At 39.0% G+C, this 15,077-nt stretch overlaps 1 protein-coding gene across 1 annotated transcript in view; it reads left to right on the forward strand.

The window, feature by feature from the left end:
* The window catches only part of aplp2 (amyloid beta (A4) precursor-like protein 2), a 219,187-nt gene that overhangs the window by 485 nt on the left and 203,625 nt on the right, over positions 1 to 15,077 (forward strand). The window lies entirely within an intron of this gene.

Consider the following 15,077-nt stretch of genomic DNA (forward strand, 5'->3'; position numbering starts at 1 on the left):
TTTTCTTTTGCTTTGCTCTTTGCAGCTTAATGTTTAGGCAATGATTCAGTTCGTATGTTGTTTCCAGAAGACACTGTTTTGGCAGCGAAATCCTGGACTGTTCAACATTTGCAAATGGTCGCGCTCCTTCCTTTTCTCGCATGATGTCGGTAGAGAGCATTTCTTTTATTTTCATTGACCTGACTTGCATCTTTGTGTCTGCAGAGGAGCCTCCTCAAATAAGATTGCCTTTGAGGAAAAAGGGAAGTCATTTCAAGTGATTATCTTGCACTACGTGCTAGAGCATTCATTTTTCCAGGCATTTTCACCGTTAGTGCAGGCTATTAATCAAGCACATTACCAAATATCTGAAAATGTTCCTGAAAAATGACTTGCAAGCGTGTACTGTTAATGATTTTTAAACACAGGTGTGCCAGCTGGCAATGGTGCAGCGGTGCGGCTGTTACTTGGTGCACTTGGCACACTGCTATTTCACTGCTTTCTCTGCTCTCCTTTCACCTTCACAACGTTGCGTGCATATGTTAATAAGTGAGTCGTAGTTCTGGACGCCAAATCGTAGGATGGTTACAGTATAAAAGGCTTTCGGCCCGTCCTATTTTGCTGGATCTCTAAAGGAGCAATTCATTCAAGTGAACTGCATTTTCCTCCGAGCTGTGCATTATTTCTCTTCAGATAATTAGAACCATTTCACTTCCTCAATTGACCCTGTCTCCACATTTTCTCACAGTACATTCCAGATCCTAGGCACCCACTGCATAATTTTTTTCTCCCATGTTGCTTTGTTTGTCAAGTACCTTAATTCTGTTCTCGCTGGTTCTTGATCTTTTTACGAATGGCAACAGTTTTCCATAGCCACACTGTCCAGACCCCTCACTATTTTGAATACCTCATCAAATCTTTCCTCAGCCATCTCTCTCCATGCAAAACTTCTCCAATTAATGTGGGTGAATTCTCCAACCCTGAAGTTATTCTTCTGAATCTTTTCTGGGTGTTCACATCTTTCTTAAAGGCTGCCGAGAACTGGGTACAAAACTCCAGTGTTTAGTACAGTCTTAAATGTAACTTCCCTTTTTTTTATTTCTATACCTGTATTGATAAAGCTCAAGATGCTATATGCATCATTAACTCACTCCTAACCTGCCCTTGTGACTTCAGTAATTTATCCACAACTGCACCCAGGTACCCCTTTAGATTTGTACCCTTTATTTTGTATTGTTTCTCCATGTTAATCGTGGACCAAATTAATCATTTTATATTTCTCTGCATCAAATTTCACCTGTCACATGTCCTCCTGTTCCACCTGTTTTCAAATGTGTCCATTTGAAGTTCTACACTATCCTCTTCACAGCTCAATACTTCAAAGTTTTAATGACCCATGAGATTTGAAATAGTGCCCTGTACAACAAGATCTATTTTGTTACATTAACACATGTGAGGAGCAAGGATCCTAACACTGCACCATGGAAAACTCTACTGAAAATCTTACTTGTGTCTGAGAAACAAACATTAGAAAACGTATGCTTCTTCACTCAAACAATATTGTATCCATGTTGTGAATGCCTATTTTATTTCCATCAAGTAAACTTTGCTCGCATGTCTGTTGTATGGTACAGTATTAAATCTGTTTAACCGTGTCTTGTTTCTAGATATGGTTTCATTGAATTGTGTGTTGTCCAGGTCAGGTTCTGATGACGAATACTGCCACTAAGGTCTTAGCAAAAATTTGTAGCTCGGGTCGTGGATGCAGGTGTTCGTTAACTTGCCGAGCCGGTTGTAGGCAACATCATTGTGTGACCTCTAATTGAAGCATTTGTGTTCTGCTTCTTTCCTGATTTATATGATCCTCTGGTGTGATGGTCTTGTCGCTTCCAAGTCTGTTTTAGCAGTGGTCTGTATACAGCATCTATTTTCTATGTGTTTGTTAATGGAGTCCCGTGTTGAGAACCAGGCTTCCAGAAACTCCCTGCATGTCTGGTGTTCATTTGTCCCAAGTAAGGTCATGTTTTCCCAGTAAAACTGATGGCCCTCATTGTCTGTATCTACTGAGATAAGTGAATATTGGCCATGTCATGTCTTTTTACTGCCAGCTGGTGTTCGTGTATCCTGGTCGTCAGTTTCTTCCCTGTTTGTCCAATGTGATGTTTATTGCACTCGCTGCATGGACAAACAGGGAGGAAACTGACGACCAGGATACGCAAATGCCAGTTGGCAGTAAAAAGACACAACCAATATTCACTTGTCTCAATACACGCAGACACTGAGGACTATCTGTTCGACTGGAACAAATGAACACCAGATACGCAAGCGAATTTGTGGAAGCCTGGTTCTCAACACGGGACTCCATTAACAAATGGATAGAAATAGACCCCGTACACAGACTAAAACAGACAGCTAAACAGCAGAACTGGAAGCGACAAGACCATCACACCACAGGATTGTATAAATCCAGAAGGAAGCAGAACACCAATGCTTCGTTTAGAGGTTGCACTGATGATGCTGAGAAGGTAATGAAACATCTGCACACCACAGAACAACTGGCTCAGTGAGCTAACGAATGAGTGAATATTGCTACTTCTAATGTTTTGGGTATTTGAAATATGAATGATGAGGATTGTGTTGCAGTTTGCATTGTGGCCATGTTTCACTGGGTGAGTGGCAGGTTTGTGAAAAATGATTAGTGTTGTCATGAAAATGCAATAAAGTGGCTTTTAATTTTGAGATTTGGAATTGACAGATGGTGTAACTTGGAAGACCTATATTAGTAGCAATGGCTTACAGGTGTGCAACATCATCAGTTGCTTTCGGTAACCATATCTTTTTGGAAAATCATTAGTTCACTGCTGCTGGTATGTCTTTTTACAAGCCAGCATTTTGGATCATTTGAGATTAAGTCTATTATTCACAGTCTAGCTTTTATCCCTTGCATTAACTTAGTACAAAAGGCCACTGACAAAGGCCTTGAAACTGGGTCACTTCAGACTGAGGAGGCTACATTTTGTCTGTTATTAGTTGGACATTGTAGCATTCACGTTAAGTGTATTCAGTTTTTGATTTTTAGGTTAAAACTGTTGAGATTTAAAGGTTCAAGTAGAAGTTGAATACTCGGGTTAGGCAGCGTCAATGGAAGAGAAGCAAGTAACATTGATAGACCAGTCTGACCTTTCTTCAGAATTGTTCTTATGAAAAGTATTTGCCTAAAACATTAATCTGAGTATTTTCAACATTTTCTGTGTTTATTTCAGATTTCCAACATCTGTAGTATCATATCTTGTGACTTAAAAAGTAATTTGGAGGCTTTCAGATGTGATTCAGATTCAGGCTCAGATGTGGTGCTTTCTGCTGGCTGCATTTAACGTTGAGGCTGCTATGGGATTTTAGTGCTTGTTGAGACAGAAAGATCAATGCCCAAGGTGGATGAAGGCAAAGGAACTGATGAAGGGATTTTGGAACAGGGATGGGTAAATGTAACTTGGAGCTTATGCAACTTGGAAGCTAAATGCTGATGCTGATGAGTTAGAAAAGTGTTGTTTTCGGGTTGTAGCTTGCACTTATTTCCATGTTATGCATTTGTTGTTGGGCAACAAAGTGAAGGACAAGCTTTAAATTTGTCAATACCAAAATAGTCACGTCAGAGTAGTATGACAATGTTGAGACAGGTTAAGTGCTGACATGTGACCCTGACTAATATGAATATCTGTTGCACACAGCATTGGTCTTTAACAATCAGATCAAATGTCTTGGCTGAGGGGCAGATTTATAAAAGAGCAATTCACCAAATGTACCCATCGCATGTTCCAGAAGCATTAAAGTTTGGATTCGGTAACAGATTGAACTGCTGTGCTGCTGTTTAATGACACAGTATTATATGATGCATTTCAGAAAGATCAAAAGGCAGCCTGTGCAGTAATGTCTTTCAATGTGTGCCAAGTTTTCCAATCTAGCTTGCTTTGTCTACATGTTATAATAGCTTTAAGGCTGTTGTGAGCAGCTTTGGAAATTGCCACTGTCTTTTAAAGTCTTTTTGATGTGAAGTTCTCTTGTTGATTTCCTTTATAGAATATATGCAACAATTTTCAGATTTAGATTTCTTTCAAGCTGGAGAGTACTTGAAATTTCGTTGATAGCACACTCTGTGAAACTATTAGTGTTAAATCTTGACTCAGACAGGAATACTCATTAGATCTTTTAAAGGTAGCAAATGGTACAGTCGTCCAGTCTAGAGAAAGTTTGTAACCTGTCATCCACAGTCTCTATCAGTTGTTCAGTGGTCCATTCTGGGAAGTATGCATTTTTGTATGAGAAGAGACAGGATAGGGTTTAGCGTGATGCCTCCAGTTGTTAAAAATTCACAATCAGCAATGGATCATAAAATCAAATTACCAATTGAAAAACAATATTGGAGAGTGTTATACTATTTTTGGAAGCAAAGAGAAGAAGACTGACTTGTGTCCAGACTTGTTGATGAGCATTGTACAGTACTTAGAATGGATACAGGACTGTCTTGACTGTGTTTGCACAGCACGGTACCATACATTTACTTAGTAACAATAATGCACCAGTTACTAGCAGTGGTCTCCCAAGCATATTTGTTAACTACAGTATGCTCTACGTTCTTTGAGAGATCTGTATATTTAAATATCGTAACACACACAAGCTCAGTTCATTTACTAAACAAAGCCCTGGGCTTCACACTGTAAGGAGTACACCAAGGCTTTGGAGCACATTTGACACTTATCTGGTTTGAGCAAATACAAAGACTAAAAAATGATTGGCCTTAATTAATTTGAACAAATTACGGGGTGATACATTTGTTGAAAATTATGAAAGATTGTTGAAAGCCTAAGACTACAAGGTTAATTGCGATAGCTTTAACATTGGGATGGTAGAATGGGTGGGATAGATTTTTTCAAAGTTGAGGCTGTGGAATTTAAGTGAGGCAGAATCAGTATCACCATTCATTAAAGGGTGTTGCAAGGATATGGAAATGATCTGGATCAATGCGTTGGAACTATTTACTCATGAATGGTAAATAGCAACACTGGTAGGACTAAATGACCTAATTTTTTATTACAGCTTATGCGTATTTCTGTATTATTAAAGAGCAGGACACGTTGACACTTGTATGAGTCAGCTGATCACCTTTAAAATTTCATACATTTTAAAGAATTCCATGCCAATTGACAGCAATACTAACGTGAATGGACAGTTATTCTGATCTGATTGGAAAATTCATACATAGATGAATCAAACAAGCTTGTCTTTGCCCTTATATAGATGAATTAATGTGCATTATCATACCACACTGCAACCAAGATTCAGCTTGCTCATTATTTCATAGATGTATGCCCTTTGCATAAGTGGGGGAGAAAAGAAGAGCAGCAGGACTGATTTAGGTTAGGAAGAGGTGACAGTATGTGAATCCCATGAGTGTTGAATTGACAAACGAGTATTCAGTACTGAATTTCTGTGACAATGCTAGCACCCTAGAAAGGGGAGCAGTAAAGTGCAAAACTACAGAATAAGTGGTTGCAAAGAAGTAGTGCGGGTTTGTATATGAAATAGATAAGAATTTTTTTGACATGACTGGTGTAATCTACCTCAGGTTCCAGGATAAGTGATGCCAGGCAGCATTGTAAAATATTTTGAGATGAACTGAGACTATTTAGTTTTTACTGTGCGTGTCATTCCAACACTTTTTACTTCCGATTCCTTTAAAATCTCTTCAATCTAATCCAGAATGGTGACTTTTTTCTGCCTTAAGCACAAACTCAATTAATTCCACAGCTTTTCAATGCTGAAAAAACCAAAGACATAGGATGAAATAGAATTAATTTCCTGCGAAGGGAATTATACAAGCAGGGTCTCTGGTGATCGTTATACAGTCATTAATACCCAAATAGCAAAGTAGGGAGGACAATTCCCCCTTTTGAAAAATGGGGTACCAAGGAAGATGCGTGATAATTGAAAAAGGGCTGAGAGCATTGTCTTTCAGGAAGGGTTTACATTAATGTAGCATCGGAGACCAGAAACAAAATTAATGGAACAATAGATTACTGATTTGAGGGAAGGAGAATTTAAAATAATCAAATTGGCCAAAAAATGGTTGTGGCAATTGAGGTTAAAGCCGAGACGGTGGCCATTGGGTCATGTTTGTACCTGTTTACCTTGGGAGCAATTTACCTTGTGCTTTCTCATTAAAGCTGTGCACATTTTTCCTTTTAAAATTATGATCCAGTTTTCTCCTGCGTGCCACATTGAATCTGCTCCCATTACACACCCGGGCAATGCATTCCATATTCCAACCACTCACTACATGAAAAAGGTTTTTCTCTTATTACCATTGATTTTTTTTTTTTTTACCAGCTACTTTACATCTGTGCCTTCATATTCTTAATTTCTGTACCAGTGGGAGCATTTTTTTCTGATCCACTCTGTTCAGAACTCTCATGATTTTGAATACCTCTATCAAATCTCCTCTCAACCTTCTCCATGGAAAGTAATCCCAACTTGTCCAGTCTGTTGACATGACTGAAGATTCTTATTCCTGCAACCATCCTGGTGTTTTTTTTTTCAGCACCCCTCTAATTCTTTAATATCTTCTTTGAAGTGTGGCAAGCAGAATTGGGCACAGTATTCCAGTTGTGGCCAAATCAGTGTTCCCATAAGTTTAACACAACCTCCTTGCTTTCACATCTGTGCTATGTTATATATCTATGTATATTATGTATAAACATTACATAAGAAAGGAGAATTTGAAGCATGAATCTTTGTATCCTTGCTAGCCACTGGAGAGGTCCTGGAGGACTAGCGAGTAGCTAATGTTGTTCCTCTGTTCAAAAAGGGAGATAGGGATAAACCAGGAAACTATAGACCAGTGAGTCTCACATCGCTGATTGGGAAGCTATTGAAGAGAGTTTTTTAGGGATAGGATTTATGCACATGTGAAAAGCATGGCCTAATTAGGGACAGTCAGCATGGCTTTGTGCAGGGCAGATCATGTCTTAGTAACTTGATTTAATTTTTCGAGGAGATGACGAAGGTGATCGATGAGGGTAGAGCAGTGGATGTTAGTCAGGCTTTTGACAAGGTCCCTCACGGTAGGCTCATCCAGAAGATTAAGATGCATGGGATCCACTGTTACTTGGCCACATGGATTCAAAATTGGCTTGCCTGTAGAAAACAGAGGGTAGAGATGGGAGGGTGTTTTTCAGGCTGAAGGTCTGACTAGTGTTCTGCAGAGATCTGTACTGGGACCTCTGCTGTTTGTGATATATATAAATAACTTGGATGAAAATGTAGATGGGTGGGTTTGTAAGTTTGCAGACAATACGTGGATTGTTGGAGTTGTGGATAGTGTAGAAGATTGTCAAAGGATACAGTGGGAAATAGATCAGTTTCAGATACAGGCAGAAAAATGGCAGATGGAGTTTAATCCAGGTAAGTGTGAGGTGCTGCACTTTGGGAGATCAAATGTTAAGGAAAAATATACAGTTAATGGTAGGACCCTGAACAGCATTGAGGTGCAGAGGGATCTTGAAGTTCAAGTCCATAGTTCCCTGAAAGTGGCCACGTGAGTAGGTAGGGTGGTAAAACGATGTATGGCATGCTAACCTTTATTGGTCGGGGAATTGAGTACCAAAGTCAGGGTGTCATGTTGCAGCTTTATAAGACTTTGGTTAGGCCACACATCGAGTATTGCATTCAGTTCTTATCACCACTTTACAAGGAAGATGTAGAGGCTTTGGAGAGAATGCAAAAGAGGTTTACCAGGATGCTGCCTGGATTAGAGGGTATGAACTATAAGGAGAGGCTAGAATATCTTGGGTTATTTTCTCTTGAGCAACGAGGGCTGAGGTCTATAAAATATAGAAGTCTATAAAATTATGAGATGCATAGATATGGTTGACAGTCAGAATCTTTTTCCCAGAGTTGAAATATCTAAAACTACGGGGTATGCATTTAAGGTGAGGGAGGGTATGTTTAAGAGACATGAGCGGCAAGTTTTTTTACAGTGGTAGGAGTCTGGAACGCACTACCAGTGGTGGTAGTCAAGGCAGATACGATACGGGTGTTTGAGACTTTCAGATAAGCACATGAATATACAAGGAATGAAGGGATATGGACTGAGGGTAGGCTGGAGGAATTAGTTTAATTTGGCATCTTGTTTGTCACAACTTCATGGGGTGAAGGGCCCGTTCCTGTTCTGTACTGTTCGAAGTTCTATTAATAACTGTAGACAGATATGATTTGGTATTTAGAGTTACTTAGGCTGATAGAAAATTAAAAATGAAACATTCTTGATTATGATGCTTGAAACAGAGATGGATCAAGGAAATAAAGCAATTTCCAGGAAACACTTCTATTGTAGAATTAAGGCAAAATGAATCTGAGATTGTGTTAACAGAAGAGTTACTGAAGAGAAAAGGGAATAATACGACAAGCAGACCATATCAAATAATACATCTTTGACTCTCTGCCACAATCAGCGTGCTGCCTGTCACAACCAGCCCGTGCTTGCAAACTTCAGTACTGTGTTAAACGTGAGATGTGATTGTGTTACCAGGCGATGTTTACAAAATAATTACTAAATAGTTCTGACCCTGCTAAGAACTACATTTGAAACAGATTTAAGACCAACAGTTCGGCTGTGTAAAACTACATATAAACACACAGGACCCTTTTTAACAAAAATAAGCCTGTCTCCAAATTGTGCCTTTTTCATGAAAGAAAGGGTCATGGAGACTGCCAATTCCTGCTGTATTCCCCATGGCAGCAATCTGGCCAAATAGTCTTACCTGCCTGCCATGAGCTTTTAAGCTAAGTAAGATGAACAGTTAACAGTTTTGCTGCATCTCCATGTCAAACATGGTCCAACCCATCAACACACTCTTATGTTGCGTAAATTGGTGTTCTCTTTCTAAGTTTGGTTTCTTGTGTGAATCTCGACGAATGTGAGACAAGAAACTTTGATATTGTTCTTTTTGCCGATGTTTAGTCATATAATTCTTGATACACCACTTTATGATGCAAATGAGAGAACATAGCACATTTTTCAGTTTAAAGATGCAGGAAAAACAGGGCAATTCAGAACCCCCTTCCCCTCCCCCTTTTCTGATGAAGTCTAGGCCCGAAACGTCAGCCTTTCTGCTCCTATGATGCTGCTCGGCCTGCTGTGTACATCCAGCCCTGCACCTTGTTGTCAATAAGATTTGAGGTTGTTTTAATGAACTTGGTGTTTAATTAACTAGAATCAAAATAATTTATATAGTCAAAATTTGTTTAATGCCTCCAGGAAATGTTTCCAACAATTGGTTGCTTGATTGATTTCTGGGAAATGAAGTGGAATAAAAAGCTAATGTTAGTTGGAGAACAACTAAGTAACAGCAACAATGATATGGTTGACTTCACTGTAAGAATAGAAAAGTTTAGAGTCCAGGATAAAGGTATTGGTCTGAATAAACCCCAAGTTCGGTTATTAATGGAGGCAATGTAGACCAAGTTAACTGGGCAGTAAATTTAACGAGCTGGTAAATGAATCAGATAAGGAATGAGTAGATTTCTGTAGTGCAGGAAATGAGTCGATCAGAGTGTTGATTACTGTGGAGGAAGAGATTAAAACTGAACTGAAACTGAAAAAGGAAAGCATGGAATGACAATGTGACTGTTGGTTTGCCATTTTTGTTACTGAACCTAACACTGGATTGTCAGGAGACATGATTTCTGCCTGCTCTTGGAATTTTTAAACAATGGAAATCACTACGGGTCAAATAGTTAAAAGAAAGACAATTGAGAAGCTTTTCTGGACGTCAACTTGTCTCCCAAATTTGATTGAGTTCTTTTCAGGAAATGATGAAGCTGATTGATGGTAGATAAGTGGATTTAGTCTATGGGTATTTGTCCTACCATGTGACAGTTGCATCTTGTGTGATCTCATGCTATAGAAAATCAGGTTATAGGGAAGTCGCTATAGAAAATTGTTATACCTGTACAGTAGAAAGATTGTGTTATCCAAACAGCGTCCACTATTCATCAATTGTGTTACAGCCAATTCACATTAATGAAACGCGTTATAGCAGAAATACCTGAACGTAGACTTTACTAAAGCATTTGACAAGATTCAACATGGTAGGCTGGTCCAGAAGATTAAATCACATGGGATCCAAGGTAAGTTGGTAAGTTTGATACAAAATTGGCTTGGTCAGAGAAGATGGAGGGGTGTTTTTCTGACTGGAGGCGTGTGACCAGTGGTGTTCCACAAGGATCAATACTGGGACCACTGTTCATAATATGTATAAATGTGGATGGTCTGAATAGAAAGTTTGCAGGCAGCATGAAAATTTGTAGAGCTGTGGATAGCAAGGAAGATTGTCAAAGGATACAGCAGGATATAAACAGTTGGAAAGTTGGGCAGAGAAACAGCAGATGAATTCAATCTGGGCAAATGTGTAGTGATGCATTTTGGGAGGTCAAATACCAGAGGGGAAAGTATTCGGTGAATGGCAGAACCCTTAGGAGCATTGATGCAAAGAGGTACCTTGGGGTGCAAGTCCTTAGCTCCCTAAAAGTGGCAACTTAAGTGGATAAGGTGGTAAGGTGGGCAGCATACTTGCCTTCATTGATCAGGGCACTGAATAAAGATGTTGGCTAGTCATGTTGCAGCTGTATAAGACTTTAGTTAGGCCACATTTGGAGTATTGTGTGCAGTTCTGATCACCTCACTATAGGAAGGATGTGGAAGCTTTGGAGAAGGTACAAAAGAGGTTTACCAGGATGTTGCCTGAAAGGGAGAGAATTAGCTATAACTTGGATTGTTTTCTCTAGAGCATCAGAGACTAAAGGATGGCCGGTAAGTAAAATGATATATAAATCGATGAGAGGTGTGGATAGTTGGAGACATTTTCCTGGGGTGGATGTATAACAACATACTAGGGAGCATAAATTTAAAGTGAGAGGGGAAAAGTTTAAAGTGATAATGCAAGGCAAGTGTTTTTTTTACACAGGGTGGTAGGTGCCTGGATTGAGCTGCCAAGGAACATGGTAGAAGCAGATAGGATAGCAATATTTAAGAGGAGTTTAGACAGACACACGGACCGGCAGGGAATAGAGAGATACAGACCGTGTGCACGCAAACAGGATTAATTCAGAATGGCATTGTAGTTGGTGCAAACATGGTGGGCTGAAAGCCTGTCTCTACTATACTATTCTGTGTTCAGTGTAGATGGTTTACTTTCTTTTGCTTGTGTGGGCGGTGTAAGTGTTTTGCGTTAAGCTTTTGTCCTTACAGGTCTGTCATGCATATGCACACTGGTACCAGGTTGAGTGTGTTGAATGTGTGCCAGTTGGCTGTGCACAGCTGCCTTAAATGAATGTTCATATTAAGTGGGGGTAGAACTGTCTTTGTATTATAAAGTAGAAAATTAACCTGTCTCGCTTTGAAAATTTTAGTCCTACGTTTTCATACTTTATGTAAATTAAGCCAATTTGTTGGGTTACAATTATACTTCATCTTGATAGCATGATAATCCATGTCATTTCCTTTAAAACAGGGGATTGCACAGGAGCCGGTATGTACAAAGACTTTTTGGTTCCCTAGGTCACATTATAATTTAGTTAAACATATGGCAGTAAAATGGAAGATTAATCATGTGGAGAATGAGGAGGTGGGATATTTCAAGTATGCGTCATTTGCAAACTGCCTTGATAATAGAAATGTAGATATAAGCTGGTTAAGACCATGAAAAATTGTTGAACTTTAGAAAGAATTAGTTCAGAAAAGAATTAGAACTCCAAGTAAATAAGTAACTGGAGCCTTGGTGGCTACACTCAAGCCGATTGAAAGAGGTCAACAGTGAGCTGGTGGAAGAGACTGTGGTCACGATTTTTTTTAATCTGTCTGAGATTTGGAAATAAGTTTGAATAGCCAATGTCGCAGCTGCTTTATTTATAAAGAGAGATGTGAATAACCTGGCTCTGAACAAGTTGTATTGGCTTCTAAATCATTGGGGAATGTATGAGCCCACTGCTTCAATCAGCACAACTTTTGTATTTATTATATATAAATATTCTCAATCAGGGGATGTGTGCTTCACTGGTTGGGCCACATTTATTGCTGATTCTTAATTGCCTTTGAAATTGGTGGTGACCCGTTCTGTTGAACACTGCAGTGGTTCGCCAAAGAACCTTAGACAGCATCTTCCAAACCCATGACCAGTACCATCTCGAAGGACAAGGGCAGCATATACATGGGTCTGCAAGTTCCCCTCCAAGCCTGACTTGGAAATATATCACCGTTCCTTTGCTGTCAGTAGTTCAAAATCCTGGTATTCCGCCCCTAAGGGCATCGTGGGCCAACCAACAGTGCATAGACTACAGCAGTTCAAGAAGGCAGCTCACCATCACCTTTTTAAGGCAACTAGGGATAGGCAATGAAATGCTGGCCAGCCAGCAATGTCCACATCCCATAATAAAGAAATAAGGCCACTTAGTGTTTTGTGTTTTGAGTTCTGCGTTCTGTTATGGACCAAACCAAACAGCCTCAAAATATATTAAGATGACAGCCTAGTCCCTAACTTTTTCTTAATTTGAAGGTACATTTAAGGCGCTGCATTTCAGATGAATTTGATTGGTCAAACTGCTCGTCTTTAAGCACAGCATACTTGTTTTTACAGTACAGTTAAAATACAGGCATAATAAAAAAGACAGAAAATAATTGATTTAGCTGTAACTCTTATTGAAATGCTTAACAAAATAATATATTAACCATTAGTAATTAAGTTTTCCAACATGTTAATATCCCATAACCACACCCTTGGCAAAGGCGAATTTGGTAAGATAGTTTGTCTCGCATGCAATTCTAGCAGCAGAAAGAGAAGCCCAGCTTTTGGCTGTAACAGGGAGGATTAAGAGCTGCCACATCCAGCTTTAAGCCCCAGCAACTGCAGAAAGCTGAGACTAAAAATCCTAGTTCTGTGGGAGCTTGACCTCCGCTGTAGGCTGCTTCTACTTTTCCAACTTTTACAAAAAACCCAAGTCTTCGAGTTTATTGGGTTTGAGCAGACCACTCAGCAGCTCTGTCTCAAACTTAATTCAAAAAAAGGACAAAATATGCCGCTTAAAGCCATAGTATTGTCATATCTCCCCCCCGCCCTTTAAAAAAAATCATTGTACAAAGATGGCTTCATTTTTAAAATCCTTTAGCTTTTACACTATTATACGCCACAATACATATACGTTGACTTTAAATATGCAAACATTTACCACTACGATCCATTTCAGTCCAATTTTTCCTGCCACAATGCCTCCATCTTTGTTCATAAGTCATGACAACGCGTCAGCAGCAACGTTCTCTTGTCTCGCCACGTGTATAATTTTCAAATTGGATGGCCACAATAATAAGCTCCATCTAAACAGCATTTCCTATATCTACATCATGCATGATGAGATTAGTACTTCCCAGCTTATTCCCACATATCTCCCCATATGATTGTAATAATTCTTGCAGGTCATTTCAGTTTTCCTTTGGAAGGTAACTTTGTAATTTATCCCAGTTTTTAAGAACTTTCTCATTGTTCAGTTTAATTTAAGGAAAACCATATTCACAATCATCTGAACTTGATTCTTTACTGTCTGTTGTAACCAGTAACACAGTTTCCTTTTGCTCTCCTTCCCTATCAAAAAAGCTTTTGGGCATATTCACATGACAACACCGTGAGATTTCTTTCTATCTGGCGTTCTTACCAAAAATTTCACCTCACTCAATTTCCTTTTGATTTGATAAGGCCCACTAAACCTTGCCTTTAAAGGTTCATCTACCTCTGGGAGTAACACTAACACTTTATCTCCATTAGGAAAATAACAAATTTTTGACTTTTTTTTGTCAGCTTCCTACTCTTAAAAGCTATCTAGCCAACTCAACTGCTCTATTTAATCTTTCCCTAAAATTTGACACATGATCCAAATATGTGCTCTCTGACTTGCCAATTTCTCCTTGATTAATTTCAGTGCTCCTCTCCTTATGCCTAAAAATTAATTCAACTGAATTTAGTTGATTCATTAGGTGCATCCCTAACTGCAGAAAGCACAGATAGAATTCCTTTATCCCAATCCTCTGGACAATCTTGACTATAAGCCCTCAACATGATCTTTAAAGTTTGAAGCCCCTGCAATTCTGGATGGTGGGCAGTGGATTTGAATTGTTTTATTCCTGAGCTATTGATAACTTCCTTGAACAATTTTGATGTAAAATTTGACCCTTGATCCAATTGCATTTCTGTGGGTAGTCCATACCTTGTTTTTTAAAAAAAGAAATTTGAGTAACTCTTTAACAATCCTTTTAGCAGTGATCTTGCGTAATGGAATGGCCTCTGGAAATCTAGTGGACACATCCATTGTAGTCAACAAATACTGATTCCCACTTTTTGTTTTAGGCAGGGTCCCATGCAATCAATTAAGACCCTTGTAAAAGATTCCTCAAATGTGGTGTTAAAAGTGCTGGTTTTATCACTGCCTGAGGTTTTCCTATTACCTGAAACATATGATGTGTTTGGCAAAAGTCAACCATGTCCTAATGTAGTCCAGGCCAATAAAAATGTTTTTGTATTTTGGTTTGAGTCTTCCTTTCTCCCAAATGACCGACTGATAATTCATGTGCTATCTGCAACATCACCTTTCTATAACCCACATTCTACAACTTGATGATCATCTGCCTGAATATGCGATGGTCTTTTTCTTCATCAAGACTTTGTTTTGAAAATAGTAACATTCTAGGATACACTCAGATTCTTCTGTGTTTGTGCTTTTTGATACAGCTGCTTTCGTTGTTCATCTTTCTATTGTAAGTCAGTTAATTTCTCTGAACTAGAAGTATCTACTCTGTCATCCATCTGTTTTTGTTTTTCCTCAACCATTTGATCAAACATAGTTTCTGATAATTGAACTTCAACTTCCTAATCTTTATTGTTTGATTTCTCCTCCTGTTCCCACCAGTAACTTTATGACCACAGAGTCAGGAAGAATCCCAGGATATAGTTCCTGTAATACATCAGTTGTTTGATTTTTCTACTGGCTTTTCAGCCACA

This window comes from Rhincodon typus, chromosome 32 (genome assembly GCF_021869965.1).
Source record: "Rhincodon typus isolate 14 chromosome 32, sRhiTyp1.1, whole genome shotgun sequence".
Classification (NCBI taxonomy): Eukaryota; Metazoa; Chordata; class Chondrichthyes; order Orectolobiformes; family Rhincodontidae; genus Rhincodon; species Rhincodon typus.